Raw genomic sequence first — 25,301 nt, forward strand, 5'->3', positions numbered from 1 at the left:
GAGTGTCTTCTGGAAGCAGCCCTCAACCGGTGACTGAACAGAGATTCAGGGTCCTAGCACCCCAGCTCACTCATCGCTCTGGTAGAGTTATTCTGAGATGCACGTTCCCAGTGACGGCTAGAGCTCTCCAGGGGGATTAAGACCAAGTTGCCCATCATGGGAATTTGTGTGATAACACACCCTTCATTGGCCCCCTTCCCCTCCCTATCCTCTCACTTTTCCCCACCCCTTCTGGTCTTTATTGAGGTCACCTCCCAAATGCTTACACAGAATTCCTTGTCTCAAGGTTTTCTGTGTAAGCATTTGGGAGGTGACCTCAATAAAGGACCCATGCTCAGGCAACATCTATGTTATTAGTTATGATTCTGAGTCCCTTAGCAAAAATTTTAAAAGTGTGCTCCCTTATCTTCTATTTACTACAAAATAAACATTTCCCCAGCAAGGAGGATTTGCCTCCAGTGTCTTATGCAATTGAGAAGCATTTAAAGTGGTATTCATACAATACTTGATACTTTCAATAAAATTTCCAGATGCCAGAAAAAAATATAGATGATAAAGAAGGACTAGATAACATATATGACTTAACCTTAAAGCAAGCATGTGGGGACAAGGGAGAAGGGCTGATTTGAGAGATCCACCATAAAACCTTGCAAGTATCCATGGGATTTGGGCTTGGGGCCTGACTCATACCTGGGAAATCGCTATGTCAGGGTTCTACCAGACAAATAGAACCAGTAGTATAGATGGGTGATAGATACATAAATATAACAGATAGATAAAGACATTGATTGCAAGGAGTCGACTTACATGACTGTGGGGGCTGGTAGGGCAGCCCATCAGGAAGGGCAGGCTGGAAACTGTTGGACAAGAGCTGTCCCTGCAGGTCACAAGTGGAATTTCTTTTTCCTCAGGGAAACCTTAGTTCTGCTCTTAAGGCCTTTCAACTGATGGGATCAGACCCACCCAGATTATCAAGTCTCCTTTACAATAAAGTCAACAACTGTAGATGTTAATTCCATGTACATTATTTCCGTTGCAGCAACACCTACAGTTAGGGTCTGATTGAGTAGCCTGGTTCTGTAACCTAGTGCAATGAGACACAAAACTGACCACTGCTGGAAGTGTACCCCTGAGTAAAAATCAATGGAGGCACCACTCACACCAGGAGAGTGCTGGGCAGGAACTCCAAAAATATCCACAAAAGGCCCATTTGACAAAAAGAGTCCACTTGAGAATCTGCCTTACCAGAGGGCACCAACTCCAGATTACAACTCTGTCAGCCATATACATGAAATTCCTTTCCTTTAAACCCCTCCCTCACTTTCCACCCATGGAAGGCCCTTTAATGGTAGCTAGTACATGGGGGAAGGAGGCTGGAGGAATAAGTGAAATAGCTAACCAGGCCCATCTTTCCCTGAGTCAGGCTTGAGCTGGGGTTGCTTATACGTTTTATAATATGGAGCCAGGAGATTTGCTCTTAGAACTAAATTTTGTTTGTTTTATGAAGTGTTTTTTGTTTTTTGTCTGTTTGCATTTTTAAATTTTGACTTAATCTCAGATTTACAGAAAAGTTGCAAGAATCTTACAAAGAAGTCCTGTACACTCTTTACATAGATTACCTAACCATTTTCCACATCATTTTATCTCTTTCTCTCTTTACATATACATATGTGTATGTGCAATTCTTTTCTGAACCATTTGAGTGTCAGGTGAAGACATGATATCCTTACCCCTAAATACTTCAGTATGTACTCCCATAAAACTAGAACATTATTTTACATAACTATACTACAATTGTCAACACTGGGAAATTAATATTTGAATTAACTACATATTTAATCTGCACACCTTATTCAGGTTTTGCTATTTGTCCCAATAGAAAATCCCAGATCATGGGCTGCATTCAGTTGTCACATCTCTTTGTTCTCTTTTAGTTTGGAAGAGTTCCTCAACATTTCTTCGTGTTTTTTTTTTTTGTGTGTGTTTTTTTAATTACATTGGTATATTAGAATGCAGGCCAGTTATTTTGTAAAGTGAACCTCAATTTCGATTTGTCTTAAATTTCCTCAAGAATAGATTCAGATGATGGATGTTAGGCAGGAATACCACAGGCCCTTCTTAGTACATCATATCAAGAGGCACATGATGTTGATGTAGGATGTAAACTTTGTGAACTTTAATCCCTTGGTGAAAGTGGTATCTGTACCACTTGGTTTCTCCACTGTAAAGTTATTATTTTTCCCTTTGTCCTTAAGTATCTTATGGATAGATCCTTTGAAACTGTAAATTTCCTACTAGTCTCATACTTTCACCCACTAATTTTAGCATTCATGGATGATTCTGAAATAATTATGACAGTGATGGTTGCCATAAGACGATTTTCTGATTTCATTATTCTTTCTACAGGTCTTAGTTGACTTTTTACCATTGGGTAGAGCTTTCTCTGCTTCCCTATTAATTTATGTATTTAAATCAGTATAGGCTCATGTATTCCTTTATTATTTAATGGGTTATAATCCCTTGCTATCATTATATATTTTGATGCTCAAATAATCCCTGATTTGGCCAGAGGCAACCCCTTGAAGCTGGTTTCTGAGAACATGATATTTTGTTTTCTAAAATAACTAGAGGACTCTTGAATGTGAGGGAAAATGCCTGCCCATGGTTTCATTCAGGAACAAAGAAAATGAGTCTGCAGCAGCACATTTTCAGAGGCTATAACTTTCGGTTGTCACCTTAGTAAGTACAACACTTACTAAAAGCCATTTTCGTATATAGTGGTGTTCTGTGTTCACCTTCACCATTTGCAAATGTAAATTGAGAGAAAGTGTTAATGTCAAGTCCTGTTAATTCTCTTTCCTCATATTATGAAGTGGTTATATTCATTTAAATGGCTCTACAGCATTGTGAATGGGAATTGTGTGAGGGGACATTCAAGTGCCTAAGTTTATTTTGAGTTTAACACTAAACCCGAATAGAGGAAAGTCAAAGTTTTTGGTGTCCTATAAGGCCATCAGTGCTTTTCAGAGTGGTCCATGGACCAATAGCATCAACATCACCTGGGAGCTTGGTCCTTCCCCCCAAAGAAATTATACTCCAGAATTCTACATAAGCATAAAAAAGATTTTGTAAAGAGAATTTTCCTGACATAAAAAGACAGTCTGTCAAAGTTACATTAAAAAACACCATTATAAATAGTATGTATACAGTCATCTCAAATTTGTAAATATGAAACACACACATAAATAGTATTTTTTCTGGGCTTTAGAATTATGAATTGAGTTTTATTGTTATTTTTGGTTTAACTGTGTCTTCTATTTTGCTTTTTTACAATGAACATGCATTACTTTGCAATAAACAAAATTATATTTTTGGAACAAAATACCAGTTGACCCAGAAGTCCAGAATAGCAAAGTGATTTATTAGTATTTGCCTCTTTTATTCCTTTATGTATCTTGACTTTGTTAAGAGTCTCTCAGAAGTAGACATTGAGCCAAGAATTTAGGAGAAAGTGATTTAAGGAAATGCTCCTAGGGGAGAACAGTGAGGGGTGAGTGGGGTGAAGTAGGACAGGAAAGTGAAAGAAACCAAAGGTGAGCTTTCCTAGAAGACCCATCTTTAACCCGTGGGGAGCTATACAGAGAGCACAGGCAAACGTGCTGATCTTCTGAATTCCTGTATCAGTTAATAGCTACAGGCCAGAGGGGTTACTGGTGAGGCTATACCAGTGCTCAAGGGCAATTCAGTGAACTGAATTGGCGAGTCATGGTGGGAACTGTTGGCTTGAAAGCATACAGAAGCTACAGGTGGATGCTTAGTATGAGAAAAGGGACACCAACGGGGTGTGCTACAGAAATGTATATATAGGAGATTAGCTTTAGACAGAAATGCTCTCTGCTATACATATTCTTATCGTGTTTTTTTTTAAGATTTTATTGGGGAAGGGGAACAGGACTTTATTGGGGAACAGTGTGTGTTTCCAGGACTTTTTAATTGGGGAACAGTAGTGTGTTTTTCCCAGGACTCATCAGCTCCACCCATGTCAAGTTGTTGTCCTTTCAACTTAGTCGTGGAGGGCACAATTCAGCTCCAGGTCCCGTCACCGTTGTTAGTTGCAGGGGGCGCAGCCCACCATCCCTTGCGGGAGTCGAACCAGCAACCTTGTGGTTGATAGCATGCGCTCCAACCAACTGAGCCATTTGGCCACCCGAGAGCTCAGCGACAGCTCATTGACTTCATTCTAGTTGTGGAGGGCGCAGCTCACTGGTCCATGCGGGAATCAAACTAACAGCCCTGTTGCCCAGAGCTTGCGCTCTAACCAACTGAGCCACCTGTCCGTCCCTATATATTCTGATCTTTAAATGAACATTTTGGTGAATTGGTTAAGAGTGTGGTTTTGGTAGTCAGCAGATCTGGATTCAAATCTTCACTCTGCTGTTTACTAGCAGTATGTCTATGGATCAGCTAAAAATTGTCTCTCAGGCTCAATTTCATCATCTATAAAGTGGATAATAATATGCCCCTCAATAAACTATTGTGAGACTCAAATGGGGTAACATCTGTAAAATTTCTAATTTTGTGCCTACAAGGTCTGACAATTAAGTTCGTGAACTTGTTGCAACTATGTTGCTAAACTTTTTTGATATCAGAGGGATTATTCATTATAAATTTGTACCAACTGGACAAACAGTTAACCAAGTTTACTATTTGGAAGTGCTGAAAAGGCTGTGTGAAAAGTTAGATGACCTGAACTTTTCACCAACAATTCATGGCTCTTGCATCACGACAATGCACCAGCTCACATGGCACTGTCTGTGAGGGAGTTTTTAGCCAGGAAACAAATAACTGTAATGGAACACCCTCCCTACTCACCTGATCTGGCCCTCAATGACTTCTTTCTTTACCTGAAGAGAAAGGAAATACTGAAAATAAGACACTTTGGTGACATTCGGGACATCAAGGGCAATAGGACGACAGCTCTGATGTCATTCCAGAAAAAGAGTTCCAAAATTGCTTTGCAGGGTGGACTAGGCACTAGTGTTGGTGCATAGCTTCCCAAGGGGAGTACTTTGAAGGTGACCATAGTGCTATTCAGCAATGAGGTAGGTAGCACTTTTTCTAGGATGAGTTTGTGAACGTAATTGTCAGACCTCGTATACATAGTCGGTGCTCAATAAGTGATTTGTTTTTAACCTTTTTTCTGTCTCAAGCTGCCAGGTAAATCAAAAGAAGGCACAGGAATGAAGATCCAGACCTAGACAATCAGAAGAATAGAGTTTTTGTTTAAGCAGATTCACTTTCAGGCTGTCAATGATTTAAACATGTAAACATTTTCTTTATCTAGTTTCTATAATCAGAGAAAGAAGAACAGTACTCATTTGTCATGAAAATAGTTACTAATTCCAGTCATAATAATTCTAGTGGATAGTTGACTGAATTTTTGTTTTTCTAGAGCTGAACCAATTTCTTTTAGAGTCTAAATAGTTAGGTAATTAAAACAGCGTCTTAGGTTGAGCTCCCATGAAATAGATCCCAAGAAAAGGACTCTGTGTAAGTGCTTTATTGAAGGTGTGCTCCCAAGGGAAGCTTTTAAGGGTAGGAGGGTGCAGGATAAAACAGAGAGAGGACCTAAAGAAGAGAAAGTTAGCCTCGGCCTGATTCCTTGGGAAGCTATGGAGAATGAAATGTGCCACAGAGATTGCCCTGCCCAGAAAGAAGGAGCTGGCTGTTACATCCTCCATCAGTCAGTCATTGGTCAGTGCCTTGTGGAGACAGAATCCATAGAGGCTAGGTGGCTCCAATCAGCCAAAGGCAATCCTGAAAAGTGGGTAACTCTGAGCCTAAAGCAACCACCAACTACAGCGGCTGAGCAATGGGGGATGCCAGTGGTAAAGGGAATCTAGGTGAAGTACCAATAGCATCGGCTACAAATGACATGCTGTTGTCTGCAAGGTTTGGGTGTAAAGTTTTAAACAGTGCCTTCTTGAGAATCATTTTATATCACAAGCTTTCTCTTAAAAAATACATATAACTTTTACAGACTTCCAAGCTTGTCTCAATCATTCTTAAGGATAAAGAATGAGCAAGAACAGCAATGAGAACCAATTCAGCAGCTACTTAAAAGGAGAAAGCAATTTCACAAATCCCACCAGCAGTTTCTGTTTCTTCAAACTTGGGTTGAGCATTATCAATCACTGAAAATTATAAACATAAAAGACAGAAAGATGCATTTAACCCCATGCCCAGGATAAGATGTCTAATTGGTGCAAATGAATCAGTCCCAGTGTAGTTAGTTTAGCAGTTTTTACTGCATTCACAATTTAGCAAATTCACTATGTGGTCATGAAGGAGCCCAAGAGAACCACTCAGCCTGTAGTTTGTTTTTAAAGAGGGTGGCGTGAAAAGAGAGAAAGAGAATTCAGATGCCTTCTACACCTGGGTATATATTTGAAGTAAACAGTCCTCTGACCTGTGTTATTATTTTCTACATATCTGTATAAGGCATGTATTTTTTTCCCTGCATTGTGTTTCTTTAAGAGTGGATCTTGAGGGAAATTTACAAATGAAGGTAGACTGGGGCATTGGTGCAGATCAAATAAGCTCACGTTAACACGCTTAAATCCTTAGGTAATTGTTACTACATCATGAATTTTACCTGGGCAATAAGGGAGAACTGAATATTCTGTTAACCTTCTGGAACTCATGGAGGTTTTTTTTTTTTTTATTCTAGATAAATAGTTAAGTATTGTGTGATGTGTGTGTGTACATTTTATTCAGGATTAATAATGATGGTCTTTCCCCTTTATCTTCAGTAAATAAGTCTTTGAAAAAGAACTAACACACAATAGATTATTTGATTTCTACAGATATAGTGACTTTTTTTATAAGATGACTTGAAATATCCATATATTTCTCTAAATTTATTATGAGATTATTAGGTTCTTTTGTTATCGGGACATGCAGGGTCCAGTGTGATGCTCCCCTTCTAAAGAAATCGAAAGTGAGAGAAATAAGTATTCCCTCATAAAAGTTAAATAATGAAGTCAACACAGACAATGAAATGCACAATAGACAAAGTATTGCTGATAAGTCTGACTGTATCTCAAGCTAAAGCAACATGTTGCATAAAGAAAGTGTCAGCCACCAGAATTGGTCAGCAACAGAATCATCATTAAAAGAGAGCAGCCAAGCCTACTGTGTGTCCCGAGATTCAGCCCCAGGTAGGAACCTCTTGTCTATACAACAGACGCGTTTTGGTTATAGATCTAGACTTTTCAAGCTAGTACCAGTAGAATTTTGAATCAATCAGCAACATTTGGTCTGTGCATAACTTGGTTTTATTCATTCATTCAGTGTATATTTATTGAGCACTGATAGAAACAGTCCTGGGATGTTTCCTCGCACTTCCCCTGTGGTGCGTCACAGGAGAGTGATCCATCCAGATTGTGTCTCCTGGTTTTCTGCATCATCTGGCTTCCCGCTGGATTCAGACAATGGTAGACACTGGTAAGAGACAGGAAAGGACAAGGCACGGTAGTTCTCCCTCTCCTTCTTTGCCTTGGGCAGCATCCCAGGCAATACCTGTCTTCCCGCCATGGCTCCAGTTTCCACCTGAACATCCTGCCATGGTTCCAGCTTCTGCCAGGTGACCTTGGCCCCTGGACTCTGGTACCACCACCTCTTCCCTCTGTTCCTCCAGTCTAGGGAGAGTACCAGTTTCCTTTTGTTGTTAATATCTGGGCTGACTCACTGTGCCCTGGTTGGTTCTTCAGTCTCTTCTATCACCTGTGCTACCAAATCCTTGCATGAACTTCTCTTCTGTAAGAACTCAGAGTCGTTTCTGTTTCCCTGGTTGGCTGGATTCTGATTTACCATATATCAGGCACTATGGCATGTCAGGAAAAAAGGAAATGCAAAACCAATCATGGCCCCTGCCCTCATGGAGCTTATAGTTTGGTAGGAGGGATATATTTCAATAGTAGAATCATAAAATACATATGTGACAATTATACGAGGTTGGGTAATTGAAGATTATCACAAGACTCACAAGATTGCACAGGATGTATTCATGTAAGGTTTTAATACAGGTAAAGGATATGATACGGCAGGACCAAGAGCGTATATGCTGTCATATTTGGGTCTAAGACTTCTAGGATCCCAGGGTCCTTTCTTAGTTACTCAGGACAAGAAACACTTAATATTCAGACTATGTCTGATCAAGGTAACTGTGAGCCCAGGCATACATTTATTGAGGGGTCTTTTATACCTACTGGCTCTATAAAAAGCCAGGCTAGATAACTTGTTAAACCAGGTGTAAACTATCAATCTCTAAAAAGTATAGACAAGCTAATACAGGTTGCCTTCAGGGTAAATTTGAACTTTAAAAAGTACATTATGATAAAGAAGTTGTGGTATATATACACAATGGAATACTATTCGGCAGTAAGAAAAGATGATATAGGAACATTTGTGACAACATGGATGGATCTTGAGAGAGTAATGCTGAGCGAAACAAGTCAGACAGAAAAAGCAGAGAACCATGTGATTTCACTGATATGTGGTATATAAACCAAAAACAACAAAAGAACAAGACAAACAAATGAGAAACAGAAACTCATAGACACAGACAATAGTTTAGTGGTTGCCAGAGGGTAAGGGGGGTGGGGGGTGGGAGGTGGGAGATGAGGGTAAGGGGGATCGAACATATGGTGATGGAAGAACTGACTTTGGGTGATGAACACACAATGGGATTTATAGATGATGTAATACAGAATTGTACACCTGAAATCTATGTAATTTTACTAACAATTATCACCCCAATAAATTTAATAAAAAAAAAAAAGTACATTATAAAGTCCAAGCTAATACATTTCATCTTTATCTTGAACAGACTTCTAGGCATTTGAGGATATCAGCATAGTGGTATAGCTGCAAGGTAACCCTGTCCTAACACAACATGTAAACATATAGTATATGCTACAGAATCAGAGAAATTAACACTAATGAAATGGCATTTTAGCTGAGATCTGAAGTAGTAAGGAATTAAATTTCCCGCAAGAAATAAAATAAAGGTAGCGTGATGAGAACACAAATAGAAATTGGGTTGAGGAAGAGGCCAAACCCACATCCATTGAGAACCCCACCAGTGATTTAACTAGACCAACTGGGGAAGGGTACTGCTTTTCATTTGGGATTCCTGCAGGATGTAAGCCTGGAGCTGCTGGTGGATATCTTTGCTACATTATGGCGCCTTCTAGCTGAGGTTGGAGCTCACACAAATGAAAAGAGAACTGAGAAAACAAGAGAGCTGGAGAGTGACAGTGCCAGCAATCACGGGGGAGGCGGGTGGGGGGTGGGGAAGGGGGAGAGACAGAGACAGAGACAGAGAGAGACAGAGAGAGACAGAGAGAGACAGAGAGAGACAGAGAGAGAGAGAGACTCTTTCAAGTATTAGATCTAGTCTTGCTCAGTCCACCCCTTGAAATTCTAAGCTTTATAAACATTGCAGTCCCTTTTTATCAAATTGACTTGTGTTGAGAATCCTAATACAAAAAGGTCTGCTTTTCAAAGGATATTGAGAAGCACCAGGGACTCTGGTATTACTAAAATCAAGGAAATTCCTAGGGTGAGGGAGGAATAGGAATCAAATGGAAATCAATCACTTCCCAAAATGCATATGGTAGCTTTAGAAATTCCTCCAGGGATTTTCCTGCCATGTTGAAAAGATAACATAATCTAAACTTAAATTATTTTAAAGTTAGTCGTTATACACAACTAAAAATTATGTACGAGGTCTGACACTTAAGTTCACGAACTCATCCCAGAAAAAGTGCTACATACCTCATTGCTGAATATCACTATGGTCACTTTTGAAGTACTCCCCCACCTTGGGAAGCTATGCACCGATGCCAGTGCCTTGTCCACCCTTCAAAGCAATTTTGGAACTCTTTTTCTGGAATGGCCGTCAGAGCTGTTTTCATATTACTCTTGATTTCCTGAATGTCATCAAAATTTCTTTCTTTCAATACTTCCTTTATCTTTAGGTAACAAAAGTAGCCAGCAGGGATCAGATCAGGTGAGTAGGGAGGGTGTTCCAATACAGTTATTTGTTTACTGGTGAAGAACTCCCTCACAGACAGTGCTGTGTGAGCTGGTGCATTGTCGTGATGCAAGAGCCATGAATTGTTGGCGAAAAGTTCAGGTTGTCTCTCTTTTTCACACAGTCTTTTCAGCACTTCCAAATAGTAAACTTGGTTAACTATTTGTCCAGTTGGTACAAATTCATAATGAATAATCCCTCTGATGTTAAAAAAAGGTTAGCAACATCATTGCAACAAGTTCTCAAACTTAATTGTCACACCTCATAAAAACTTTCTCAGTGCCTTGTCACATGAAGAGAAAAGTTTGCTTGTGCACTAATTTATCCCCGATGGTTAAACTCCTGACTTTCTGCATCTACTCTTTAGAGTGTTTCCTTGTTTCTTTCTACTGGACTATATTAGCTTTCTGTTTTGCCACTCATAGCATAGCTATTTGTATGAGGCAAGTCTTCTAAATGGCTGCTTCTAATCAGTGTCCACTGGTAGAGGGGTTCCCTTATCCCCCTGCTCTCTTAATTGAGTCTCAACTCCACCCCAGGCCCTGTATACATAAACATTATCAATTATGCTGAAAAAGTGAAGTGATTGCAAATAAGCAAGGAGCAAGTAGTCTTAAAAATTTTTTGCAAATGACTTTGCAAGGGTTTTACTTTTTTGAGGGTAAGGTGGCAGGTGGAACTGGCAGAAAAAAAACTGTATTTCTAGACCACACATTAGCAGATAAATGTGTTCTGCAGCATTAAAATGATCCCTGTGGTGCTAATTTCTAAATGTGCCATGTGTTTTGTGATGCAAATGAAGCATGTCCCCTTACATTTTCCTCTGGGTCACAGACCCACAGAATTGTAGCATAAACTGGCTGACAGCAAAACTCTTTCCATTGCTTCATAAAGCCCTTGGCTTTTCTTCAGTTGATATGCGTCAGTAGGAATGCACAAAAAACAAGAACAGATGATATTATCTAAGCCATTTGGTAAGAAATGTCTAACAAAAAATGTAAAATGTACTTATCGATTCAAATGCACTCATTGGTTTGGTGGTTTTCTATATCCTTTCTACTTACAGAAATCACCTTGAAGAGAGCAAACTGTTCTTAAATCTTTTATACCTCATTCTAAAAGTCAGTGATTCAAAAAAAATAATAATATTTTTCAAGCTTTTGGCAAATTTTTATAAATAAATAAATAAATAAATAAATAAATAAATAAATAACCATAATAGAGAGGAGAAATGTTTTCATATTTGTCTAACTTTTCTGGTTGTTTTTGGTTTTCCCATCTTTATTTTCTCACCTCTAGCATTGGGATTGTTGGCAAAGAAAGAAAAGAAACATAAATTGAAATTTGGGGAGCTCAAGTGAAATCCTCACTCAAAGACTGAAAGTCATTTATTTATTCATTCAATAAATATTAAGAATTTACTACTTTCCTGTCAGCACCCTAGGCACTTGGTGGAGAGAGCTGAACAAAGCAGTCACTGCTCCCTTGGCTCTTGCCACCATAATGTGGAGACAGTAATTAAATAAACACAAAATATCATTATAAATTGTGATGACTGTTATAATGGAACAGTACTGGGTGAGTTTTAGGTGGGGCAGCAGGGAGGGCCTCCCTGAAGAAATATCTCATCTAATGATTGTGTAGAAAGCAGTTGGCTTGAGGAGAGGGAGGAAGAAGCAATCTATACACAAAAAAGCAGCACCTGCACAGGCTCTAAAGTGGAAAAGAGTCTGGGTTGATGAAGAGCAGGAAAAACACCAGAATGGCTTCAACAAAAATGACAGTGAACTCTTTCCGGTTGGTGGTGGGCTGGTTGAAGATGGAATCCACCGTGGAAGGAAGGCCTGAGTCTTCGGCATCTTGTGTGCTGGCCCAGAAGTGGCACCGTGAAAGCCTTTATAACATCTGCTGCAGACCCCCTAAAAATCAACTGGGCTTGGATTTGGACATTCTCAGTAGGAATGGTTAAAGGCTGATGGGATCATAAAGAGATAATGTTAGGTTTATAGCTTCTGTAGTTCAACTTCATTCCCAGATAGAAGCTGGATTCATCTGATAGCAGAGAAATGAAATTTCAGGAGACTAAAACTAGAGCTGAGGTTCTTTCTAGAAACTTCTTTCCCAACCTTGGAACTCTTAGGTGCTGTAAGTCCTGGATATACAATAGATGATGACAACATTTTTCTTTTATGTATGAAAGTAGTTGATTCTTCAAATTAAAAACGGACGCTAACTTTTCTCACAAGAAATTGTTTATAGAATTAACTTGCAAAAATGTAAGAGGAAGCAAAGGAAAGAGTAAAATATTTTATCATTCTTAGATTCCACATTGTAAACTCAATGAAAGCAGGACAACTTCTTTATCCTTAATGCCTGGCCCAGAATAGATAATCAAAAAATATTTGAAGTGAATCAAAATCTCCACTGATTTTTATTTTTTTTAAATCCCTGGAAAATGGCAACCATTTTAATGGGATTTCAACAAGATATTTACATGGAACAACTAGGACTTAAATTTTGACTCTGATGTAAAATGTATTTATAGGTACATTAAACTATCTGGGTACCCATGAATCTACTTAAAACTCTTAATATCTGTTGTGATGCTTGATCCTTCAAGAGGCAATAAAAAATGACTACGTAAAACAAAATGAAACAAAAAAAAAAACACAATAAAAAAAACACATGACAGTGAAGGGGAGAGAGTTGAGGATGAGGTTGAAAGGGAGGTTAGAGCCAGATTTTGAGGACCTTGTTTATAGGGTGAAATGCTCAGCCTCTCTGACTCCATCTTGTTCAAACCAGCTTTGTTCCCATGGCCTTCACCCTAATAGCTTCTGCTGAGTCTTGCACATAGACATGCCAATCATTAAAGTAACTCTGCTTGTGGTTTGAGTTTTATACAAACAGCCCCTTCTCATCTCCCCTCTCTTGACAAAAAAGAAGCCTGCACTCTGTACTTTGGTAAGATGGATTTGAGGTACTACCAGGGCTCCAATCTTCTCGGTTGGCATGTTTTCGATCAATAAACTTTTCATTACTCCAAACTCTGTCATTTTGAGTTTTGGCCTTTTAAAGCATCAGGCACTTGGACTTAGGACCAGTAACACTTGCAGGGAAAAATAAGGAGTGTGAATCTCTAAGTTCAACATAATGGCATTGAAATTCTCTTTATTAAAAGATCATTCTGGTTGCTTTGTGGAAAAGGCTGAAATGAGGGCAAAGTTAGAAGTGAAGTTATCATTTAGCAGATTATAATATTCTGGGTGAGAAATGATTGTGGTGTAGCTTAGAGTGTTGGCTGTTGTGTTAATCACCAACTTAGCCCCAATGAGTCTCTCCTCCTGGTTTTTATATCCTGTTGTAAGTCCCTTGAACATTAAATAGGGCAGATCTGTGTAACCAATAAGATCATACAAAAATGATAGCGTGTGACTTCCAAACATAAGCCAAAAGAGACAACAGCCTCCTCTTTGCTCTCTCATGGATCACTCACATTGGGGGTTATCCAGCTGCCACATGGTAGGACACACAAGCAGCTTACTAGAGAGTTCCTTGTGGGGAGAAACTAAAGCTTCCCCCCAGCAACCAGCACAAACTCCCCAGCCATGTGAATAAGCCACATTGCAAGTCAGTCTTGCTGCGCTAATCAAGGTTTCAGATGACTGCAGCCTTGGCCCACATCTCATGCAGCCTTATGAGAGACCCCTGGTCAGAATCATCCAGCTAAGCCACTCCTATATTCTTGACCCCCAGAAAATGTATGATATATAAAACATTCATTGCTGTTTTAAGGCTCTAAGTTTTAGAAAAATATATGATGCAACAAGAGATGACTAATTTTGTTGTAGAGGCATAGAGAAGAGGGTGGATTTGAAGTATATTTGGAGGTCTACTAGATGTGATATGATGAAGGCCTACATATGTGGTTGAGGTTTGAGGAGGAAAGCATGAGAACACCTCCCAAAGTTCTGGCTTATGCATTATATAGTGACAGTGAGGAAGCCATCAAAAGGAACACATCTGAGGTGCAGAGTCTGGTTTTGGAAAATGTTTAATTAAAGATGCCTACAAAACATCAAACTGGATAAACAAACCCAAAAAAGAAATCTGGGCTACTCATATAAATCTGGGAGCTTTTGGCTTAATGACGTTATTTAGAGACATAGGAATAAATTATATCAACTAGACCAAAATGATGCTTCTGCCTCAAGAGCTGACATGTGAAGATTTTCATAGTGTAGAAAACTAGAAGAGAAGCTGGCACATGAGAATGAGAAAAACAAAATGGTTAGAGGAGTTGGAAGAAAAGAGGAAAACAGGAGAATGTGGAGATATGGAGGCCAAGATAATAGTTTCCCAAGAAGGAGGAAGAAGCCAATATCAAAAGTTGCTGAGAAGTTCAGTACAATATTGACTGAGAAGGGACTATTGCAGTCATTCCTGACCTTGGCTGCATTTTGGAATCAACTGGAGAACATTAAAAAAATTATAGATGCCTGTCCTCCACCCATAAAGAGTCTGATTTTGGGTTTGGGAATGGACTGGATGTCAGGATTTTAAAAGCTTTCCAGGGCATTCTTATGCACAAAATTGAGAACCAGTGATTTAATGGATTTGGCAATGTGGCAGTACTTGTGAGCCTTGGCAAAATTGTGGGTCAGAAGCCAAATTTGGTAGGTTAAGGGATCAGATCTATTATAATTGATCCTTCTTTGTTCTTTTTGAAAGAGCAATGTGCTATCCCTCTCATGTTCCTAGTCTAATAAATTTAACTTCTTGGTAATAACTATTTCCTAGGTCTGTGGGTCTCAAGTAAGGCTACTATTAGAAACCTCTGAGGAGCTTTGTAAAATATTCCTGGCCTGTCCCTATTCCAGGTCAATTAAATTACAACCTAAGGGTGGGAAACGGCAAGGGTTTTTGTTTTTCAAAGCACCCGAGGGTATTAATGTGCAGCCAGCATGGTGACCGCTTTCTCGGTGTTATGTAGAAGTAATGCGAATTTGCTGTTTACTTGGGCTGGAATTTCTAGAGAAACAGAGATTCTTTAGAACTTACGAGCAAGTGCTGAAGGTCACAAGATGTCAAATGCTGAAAGGGCAATGACAGAAAGGAGCTTTCACTGGCTGAACGCACAATAGAAGTGCAAAATTTGTAGGTCACTCAAGATTTTACTGAAAATATATTACGTTCCAATACCTACTTATGAGAAATAAAAAAGCTCTTGAGGCTACAGCCTGACATTGGAGGAAAAGTATGATGTTTGACCCCTAAGAGAAAAGTTGTTTTTTTGTTTGTTTTTGTTTTTTACCAATGCATTGCACAACTTCAAGAGGCACCATTAAAATAGAATATGATGTGAAGTGTCCCCTGGAGTTGCGTGATGCAACAGCCTTGTGTATAATTCACCCTAATGAAAAATGCACACCATTGAGGCGGACTGGATAGATAGTGGTGCCTCTTCTTGAGGGTGATTTGGCTTTATATTGCTAACATCTTCCAAGTGATTGCAAATCACGTTGCTCTTTATCTGTAACAAATTACCCAAGAACTCCAAGAGACATAACAATTTTATAAGGAACTCAGCTCTGGTAACAGAAAGTCAATATTTTTAGTCTCTAGCTTTAGAAGTAAGCAGCTGGAAGTACAGCCAATGGATTTCAGGGCAAAGACCAAGCGATACAGGCTAATCTCTGTTCAATCTCTAATATTCCTATGACTTTTTAGATGATATAGAATTGGTAAGCTCAGAATTTCTTAGAAAAATATTGTTAAACTCATGCTTAGTTCTTTAACAGCATCTTAGCTCTTTCACTTACTGTTTGACTTGACTAGCTGACCTCTCTCAGATTCTGTTTCCTCGTGTGTAAAATAGGGACATGAACCACTGTAGTAGTTAGTGATTAGTATTATTCACCAAATATTTCCTGTTCCTGCCACTCCTAGGCACACTGCAGGATTGCTTTCCCTGCTCCGCCCCCTTGTGGCTTGGTGGTGCCAGATGACTAGTTCTGAATAATGAGTTGTGGGCTGAAGTGATGTTTGCCATTTCCAGGCTGGAGCTTTGAGTTGTAGGTGTGACACTTCAAGCTCTCCTTCCCTCTGCTGCTGGCTGCAACTGTCAGCCTGGAAGATACGGAACAGGGTCCAGAGCTGCCTGTCAATAGACATGGTGGGTTCTAAGCAATTGAAATTACAGGTTGTTTACTACCCTGAGTAATAGACTTACTTCAAAGGTTTGTGGTGAGGATTCAATGGGATAATATATGCTAGGCAATTACTCTATTATCTGTCACATTATAAAGCTACATATATATACTTCATATATATATATATATATATATATATATATATATATATATATATACGTCTTTCAGGTAAGCATTATTGGACTTCTGTGTTCAAGTATTAGCATTTGTATAGCTTTCAGGATTTAATTTTCAGGCCTAGGATTGAGTGATACAGTTACTTTTAGGAGTATCTATTATGACATTTACTTATACTTGAAAATTATTTATCATCAAGTTTGTAAATCATATTTTCAGATTGTAATCATTGATAATATACAAGAACCTCTAAGAACTTAACATTACTTTGCTCACAAAAGTAAACTCATAATGGCTAAAATATACCTAATCTCCTTTTCAATAAAAACCCATAAAAATGGATTTACTCAGCTCTTGCCAAATGCAATTCAGAGAAATCTTAACTGTTTGATAAATATTTAAGCAGTGTTTAGTTTTAACCTATAATAAATGTAAAGCATATGAGTTTAAAGAAGAAAATCAAATAATATTCTAAAATAATATTGGCTTCTTCCTTTTTCTCGGTGCCATTTTTTCAAATATTTGTGCTCTACCTATAAATATGCACCTGTATAAATTATGACTAAACCTATTTTTACTGCTTCATGGTAAATCTTTTGCTGAATATGTAGAATCTTAATCTCCGGTATAGTATGTACTAAAGGATAATAGATTTGGTAACAGAAATAGATAGTTACATTCCATTAAAAACCAACTCTATAATTCACTATTGGACTCCCAGCCCAATGACACACTTAACTTCCAAAAGGTCTAAAATGAAGTTTCCAGTTTTATAATTTCCAGAGTCATACTTTTCTTCATTTTAAAAGATAGATTCTATACTTATATTATATTCTATAGGCTCTCAAAATAATAGCTAAATGACTTGACATTTAAGTATGATTTGGTTAAGTTCAGGAATCTCTTGATGGGGGTGGTTTGATTGACTAATCAAATTACTAATAATTATGTAATTTATTTAATTTTTATGTTTATTTGAAATACATTTTTTTCTTATAAGAGGAATACATTAACATACAAAAAAAAGGCAAATTGAAAGGAAGAAGAAAAAAAATCACCTATTATTTCAACCCTACAGAAAACCACTGTTAACTTCTGAGGACTTTATCCCAGTCCTTTGCTCTGCACACATTTCCATAAAAGTAAATACAAAATAATATGTACTGTTTTTTTTTTACCTTCTCTTGCCTGTTTGGGGAAGGGGAGCTGGAGCCTTCTAATGGAATTCATCTATTAGGTTTGTCCTGCTTGCCCATGCTGAAGGGATTACCGAAATAACCTATTCCTATCTACTAGATCTGCTCCTTTGTTCGTCCAAAAGGGATTTGAGATAATTTATTAACCTCAAGGCATGTTCTCTCTCCTGGAGTGAAGGAGACATTCCAGAACCTGGAGTTTCAGGATATGGCTGCTTTTTTGTTGTTGTTTATTCCACCAGAGACCTCTCTGTCTACCTAGTAATATGTTAACTAACCTGTTCTCAATATGATGCAACTACCATGTGTTACATCCTGATGTTATAGATATGAAAGACCCAGCCTGTGGTCACCAAGAGCTCCAGATATGGGGAAGATGCAGACTAGAAAACAATTACAATATAGAGTTATAAATGCTAGCATTTGAGATAAGCTCATGATGCAATGGAGCTGGCTGGATGGAACATAAACGTGTCCTGCTCGGGGATAAAAGAGACATGGAAAACGAGCTTCCGAGGTTACGCAGTAGAGCCTCACTCCGAGGGATGGTTTCAGCCACGGACAGGGAGGAGAATCAGCAGGGAGCACACACTGTCTAGGAGCAAAGGGGATCCCACCCGACTGGAGGATAGAAAGATCAAGATAAGAGATGAGGTAGGAGAAGCTGGCACAGGCTTTGCATTCCACTTTAAGGAGTCTGTTTTATGCAGAGGGCAATGAGGCGGTTAAGCAACCAAGTGGCCTAATCAGGTGCACCTTTAAGAAAGAGCACTCTGGCGGCAGGAGGGGAGGGATGGGAAACATGGCAAGACTGAGGCTGAGGGGGACGATAAGCTATGGCAGTCATGCAGATTAGGCATGGAGAGGACCTGAGACAAGGCAGTGGTAATAATGAATGCTAGGAATGTTGAGGACGTTTAGAATATTCCTTACTCTACACATGCCACTTAGGGATTGACGTAAGATGTTGATCATACCTGCCAAATTATGAATAAGACAATATCTCAAGGCTTGCCTTGATAATTTCCTTTCAGTCTTTTAATATGAGGTTAAACAAAGCAAATACAATTATATTTTGGATCTTACTCCAAAGGGATCACTATATAAGATACCTGGGTAAGAATTGGACACTGTAATCCAAGTCAGAAGACAGGGACCTCTGCTTTATCACATATGAAGAGCAGATAGCTCAGGTTGGTCCCCTCCAAGATCCTTCTAGGGCAAGGTGACCACTGCAGAAGAACTAGAAAAATATTCCTTTGGGTGACTTACCATAGCTAAAGGTTGAAAGGAAAATAAACCTGTTTTGAACACTATTATTACTAAAATAGTCATTCATAGCACATCTTTGAGACAGCTGCCCAACTGGTGCACATTTGCTGCATAAACAGGTATGTTGGGTAGAGGATGAGGACTTTATAGGTGCCAGGGGACACTGAGGTTCAATGTTAATTGTTTTCTTTTTACATTTGGATTGCTAATGTGGTTTATTTGCAGCATTCCCTTAATCAAGATGACTGACACAGAAAGCTATCCAAAGTATTTTAGCACAGCATTTAACAACTGTCCATAATGTTGCTCCTGAATACTTTTTTCTTTAACAATTGGAACTTTATATATATATATATAAATTATTGCTTAATTATGAAAGAGTACGTGGTGTTTGTTTCACCTTAAAAGACATTTAAAAAAAAAATTTTATTGGGGAATAATGTGTTTCTCCAGGGCCCATCAGCTCCAGGTCCTTGTCCTTCAATCTAGTTTTGGAGGGCGCAGCTCAGCTCCAAGTCCAGTCGCCCTTTTCAACCTAACCGGCAACCTTGTTGTTGAGGGCTCTGCTTCAACCAGCTGAGCCATCCGGCTGCCACTCCAGAAGCTCGGCTGCAGCTCATTGTCTTCAATCTAGTTGTGGAGGACGCAGCTCACTGGCTCATGTGGGAACTGAACTGGCAACCCTGTTGTTCAGAACTCGCGCTCTAACCAAGTGAGCCATCCGGCAGCCCAACAATTGGAATTTTCTGAAACTGGTTAAAATTGCTTCATGAGGGGACCATGAGTTTGATGTCATTATAAGTTATTTTTTAAAAGGCTGAAACACCACTGGAGGAGAGGTTTTATAGCTTTAGGTTTTTTTTCTTCTTTTTCTGCTGTCGTTATATAAAGACATGCTGATGTATTACATTTTTTTCCCTGCTACCCAGCACCACATAGACAAATTCAACTAAGTTGATATAAGATTTCAGATACAAGTCAGAAAACCAGAACACCTAGAATTCCTTTAACACACATAGTTCAAGTCTGCATGTGCATATGGCTTGACTATGTTGGATGTTCTTATAAAGCAATGACTTAAGTTTTACACTCATTCAGCTTTATTGGAGAGCTGGCTCTCTGTTGCTAGATATGAAAAAAACAGGTCATAAATAAATGGCTATTGAAAATTGTATCAAATTACAAACTGAGTACAGGTGTCTAGTTCCATTGTAAAGTCTTTGCAAGGAAAGAAAAGTTGATGAAAACCATAATAGCACAGAAAAACAATAAATATTTCCATCAAAGGCACAAAAATTGCCAAGAATCTCTGAGAGGTAGAAAACAATCATGTGTGGAGAAGATAACTCAAAACACATGTAGGAGAAAATGAGTCTTCCAATAGTCAGAAATATCAGAGAAACCCCAAGGAAGGGAGATGCCATTAATGGGAGAATACGATGGAAGGTGACACTGTTATTGTGTGATGGCAAGTAATGCTGTTGCCATCCAGAGGATTTCCAAAAGTCTTTTAAAAAAATGAGATCTGAGCCCTCTTCATAATTCTTTAAAGTTTTTAGTATTCTCTTTAGTACTGCCTACTGAAGATGCTCAGATTGAAGCTATATGTCCCATGGGAATGTGTTACACTGAAAAGAAGAAATAAGTGATTCATGTCATTTTTGACAGTTACTCCACAGCAAGAGAAAAACATCTGTGACTTTGGCCTTTGGGGAAGACATCCTTCACAAACTCATCTAAGTCTTTTTCAATGCCCCACAAAGATCCTCAGAACATTAAGATCCTAAGACAAACTTCAGGACTAGTGTTTGAGGGATAAGGAATTACCCTTTGGCTGAGAGACAAGACAAAGTGGGGAAGTTTATAACCAGAAAGATTTGAGCAAGTCCAGTCCCAGGTATCTTAATTGTCCTCACCATCTTTAGAGGGCATGGAGGTTTTCTGTGTCTCAATTGAGATATTGTTTTTCCCCAAGGAACTATAGTTTCCATGCAACTCTAAGGGGTTTAGAGAAACGTAGGATGGAAGATGGGAACTGTCAAAACAGTGATTGGTAAAAATGGGATTGGGAAATTTGAGTAATAGGTGGGCATGGAGAAACTGACTAGAGGAGAAAAGCATGAGTGTTAAAATGGTATCAAATGGAAGATTTCAAAGTTTTTCCTACAAGAGATAGCTAAAAAGAATTTTATTCTGAATGAGAATGTGATTGCTAAAAATCACTCTTAAAACAATCCAAAATTTAAATTTCCTTGTTCTACACTCAGAATTTTAAAGGAAAAACTGATTCAGAAGACTTTAGGACCACTCTCTCTTCTTCATATGGCTGGTTTCTTCCCATCCTCCAGGTTTCATCTTAAAGATTGCATCCTTACAGAAGGCTATCCCTGACGACTTAGCAATATGAGCTTGTATGGCTCACTGGAATGCAATGTGTGTGTTTCAAAGTCAAGTAATTAGGAAACTACTGGCCCCAAATTCTGTACATGAAACTATGCATTCATACCAGACACTATCAGAGGTCCCCAGGCCCTGCCCAACTTCTGTTGGCCCCCTCTTCTAATTCTTCTCACTGGCAGCCTCTTATCAGCACATGAAACTCTCAATGAGGGCTTACCTTCAGCTGTGGGAGCATAATCCAGTGTGCAGGGCAGGCTGGAGGTATACAAGGTGTGATCAAAAGATACAGTGAATGTTTAAATAAAAATTTATTACTGTAAAAGACACATTGCCATTCATCCCCCTCAAAATACACCCCCTCACTTCCAACACACTTATCCCATCATTCTTGCCACTTTCTGAAACAGTTCTGGGAGTCCTTGTTCGTGAGTGTCTTTACTTCATCATCCTCCATCGTTACAATGCTCCCTGTCATATGCGGTCTGACAAGTAAGTTCACAAACTTGTTGCAACAATTTTGCTAACCTTTTTTGATATCAGAGGGATTATTCATCATGAATTCATACCAACTGGACAAACAGTTAACCAAGTTTACTATTTGGAAGTGCTGAATAGACTGTGTGAAAAAGTTAAGACAACCTGAACTATCTGCCAAAAATTCATGGCTCTTGCACGACAATGTACCAGCTCACACGGTACTGTCTGTGAAGGAGTTTTTAACCAGGAAATAAATAACTGTATTGGAACACTCTTGCTACCTGATCTGGCCCCCCAGTGACTTCTTTCTTTACCTGAAGATAAAGGAAATATTGAAAAGAAGACATTTTGATGACATTCAGGACATCAAGGGTGATACAACAACAACTCTGATGGCCATTCCAGAAAAAGAGTTCCAAAATTGCTTTGAAGGGTAGACTAGGCACTAGTGTTGGTGCATAGCTTCCCAAGGAGAGTACTTCAAAGGTGATCATAGTGATATTCAGTAATGAGGTATGTAGCACTTTTTCTGGGATGAGTTCACGAACTTAATTGTCCGACCTCCTATATCACTTCTGATATGGCAATATTTTTGTCAAACAAAGACATTATGGTGTGTGTTTAGCCACCTTATTAACCATATCTGGCACCATATAACTTCTGGCTCTTCCCAAAGTCAAAAGTACCGTGAAAGGAAAACATCTTGAATCAATTCAGGACATCGAGGCAGCCACAACAGCGCAACTAAAGACACTCACGAAAGAGGACTTTGAGAACTGCTTCAGAAAGGGGCAAGAATGATGGGATAAGTGTGTTCGAAGTAAAGGGGTGTACTTTGAGGGGGATTAATGGTAATGTGTCTTTTACTGTAATCATGTTTTTTTTTTTAATTTCAACATTCACCATAGTTTTTTATCATACCTCGAGTTGATGCCTCCGGAAGCAGCCCTCAAGAACTGTCTGATGGAAAATGCTGGAAAAATATCTGAATCATCACCTCTTGGCAACATTGAGGCATGGTATACGGTCTCCCCAGAATCCCAAAGGGCCTGAACTCCAGTTGCCCACAGCAGTAATTCTGGTCATTAGCATACCCTTGATTGATTTTCCTCCCTTCCCTGTCTCATTTGACCACTTGCCTTCCAGCAGTTCCTGGGATCACCCCCCAAGTTCACATTCTTATCTTAGAGACTACTTCTGTAGAGACCCAGACTAAAACAGCATTCTTTCACATAAGAAAATGAACGAAATGTAAAAGAAATTAGCTTAAGATAAATTTGAACTAACAATGACCAATGATTAAGAAGCAAGAATAAAGCAATTAAAACCTATAGATAGCACCATTAGAGATGCACTGATCAGTGTTTTCCCCAAGCCTTGTGGGAATTCATATCAGCCTGTGAGCACTTTTCTCTGTGTGCTGTGAAATATTTAGTGGAAACCTACTTTCACTGGAATCCCGAATTACCATTTTCAATAAACTCCAATATTGTACTATTTAAAATGTACGAATGCCAACTTTTAGTAACAGTGAGTTCCTCATATTGTAACTTACTAGTATATAGCACTTGCTTATGTATAAAAAATGAAATGATATCATACGGCATATCATTGTTCATAACAAAGAAAAAGCTCTGTTTTATCACTTTGGGCCCTTAAGAATCCTGAAAGCCTCGTGGATGCTGGTCTGCACTTTCACAATTCCTGCACCAAATGGAGGTCACATGGGTTAAAAACCCTCCATGGCAAGCAAATGCTCACTGCTTTCTTTGCAGCCTGATCCTTGCACCAAAAATACTTCAAACAATAAGTTCCTAGTCCTTGAAAGAGCAAACATGCCTTTAGGGGAAAAAGAAAAAGAAAAACACAACAGTCTTTCCTTCATTGGTTTTGATATTTACTCTTCTCTTTCTTGTGTCAAGGCTGCTGAGTATTAACTGGGCTCTTGCCAGGTTCTTACCGTTCCTTCAACAGTCATGTTTCAGGCAGTTGGATTTTCTGGAAGAGATTTTTTTTAAAAAGTACCTGGGAGAAAATCAGCTATGCTTACGTTGCTGAGTGATTCTAACATATTTAGGAGGTGGGGGTGGGGGCGGGGGTGGGGCACATGGCACATAGATGTTAAATTATTCATCGTTGTAGAGCACTTGCTTTTGGTGAAGAGTAAGATTTTCTTGCTCTCCCCCAGCTAGACTATAAACAAGCTGAGGGTAAGTATTTTGCCCAGTTTACTTCCACATGCCCAGGACAACGCAGGTCAGTAAGCAGAGAGTGAGAGCCCAGCTCCCTTGCCTGGGGGTAAGGAAGGAGGAAGGCAATCCTGAGGGGGGATTTCCTCTGCAGCAACCCCTGCAGGCTCCACCCACTTGGTCTGAATTCACAAAGGTTTGTTTCCCTTTCTTGTCCGGCTTCCCCCATTCCTTTATGGTTTTCCTGAAACCCTTCCTTAATTAACTATTTTCACATGATCCTGCTCTTAAGGGTTTCTTCTGGGGATTGCAAACTATGATGTCAACCCTCTGGACTTAAAATTGGACCACTGGCAATATGCAATTTAATGGCTACCATTTTGTTTTAGTTAAAGGTCCTTGATTTCCAAGGAGGACAAACCCACTCAAATGAGCTTAAATGGAAAGTTTACAGAAGACTAAATTCCAGAGGTACACCATAGCCTTGATGAAATTAGAAAGATACCTTTACCTTTCTAGAGTTACATGGTCTCTCTTCTCTGATTATCTCAGTATATGTATTCATCATTTTCCCCCTATAGTTCAGTATTCCCTATGATGCTTTAGTCTAGTGTAATATGTTTGCACATCGCTATATCTTATTAAGGGGATAAATCTCTTGCCCTGCATCTATTGAGAATCAATGTATTCAGTCACTTAGAGCCCTAGATCTAAATACCAAGGGGGAAAAAAACCCTGAAAACATGAGAATGTGATTAGTCTATCTGGTGTCAGGTGTCTGCTTACACATGTATTCTTATCTGAGGGTCTGTTTTTGAGGGAACCTAGACTAATACAACATTCAGTAAATTCTTATAGAATGAATGAAAAGGTGATTTTTCACGTTCTCCGTCACAGGCAAAGAATCTAGGCTAGGAATGGAGTTGTATTTCTCAAAACTGGGAGGATGGAAGGCTCATTTCCCATGCTGTACCTCAAGAGTGGAAGCACCCAGAAAGGGGAGGCTGCATGGAAATTAATTTAAAACACAAAGTACTGCATCCTTGTGGGCAGATGTGAAGTTCATGGCACCAGCTCGGCCTAGAGAAGGCACGTGCTGACAACATTACTGCCCACAATTTACTGGCCCAATTTGGCAGCCCAGAAGCCATACCCTATTTGTCCTAGTTTCCACTGATCCAAAAACAGAAAAGCCAGGGAAAAAACCAATAACTACCATACTATTAAACTTTTTGCTATCTTCAAGAGCAACATTTGACTTGAGCTATGAAATTTTTAAAAATGTACCTTTTTTTATACCTTAAATTTTGGAACAATTTCTACCTGCTAAAACAGTTTT

At 39.1% G+C, this 25,301-nt stretch overlaps 1 long non-coding RNA gene across 1 annotated transcript in view; it reads right to left on the reverse strand.

Annotated features, from left to right (window-relative positions):
- Positions 1 to 25,301, reverse strand: part of LOC141568291 (uncharacterized) — a 153,611-nt gene that overhangs the window by 4,489 nt on the left and 123,821 nt on the right. The gene's annotated exons all lie outside the window — the stretch shown is intronic.

The sequence above is a fragment of the Rhinolophus sinicus genome, chromosome 13 (assembly GCF_057876585.1).
Source record: "Rhinolophus sinicus isolate RSI-liver-muscle chromosome 13, RSI-T2T, whole genome shotgun sequence".
NCBI lineage: Eukaryota > Metazoa > Chordata > Mammalia > Chiroptera > Rhinolophidae > Rhinolophus > Rhinolophus sinicus.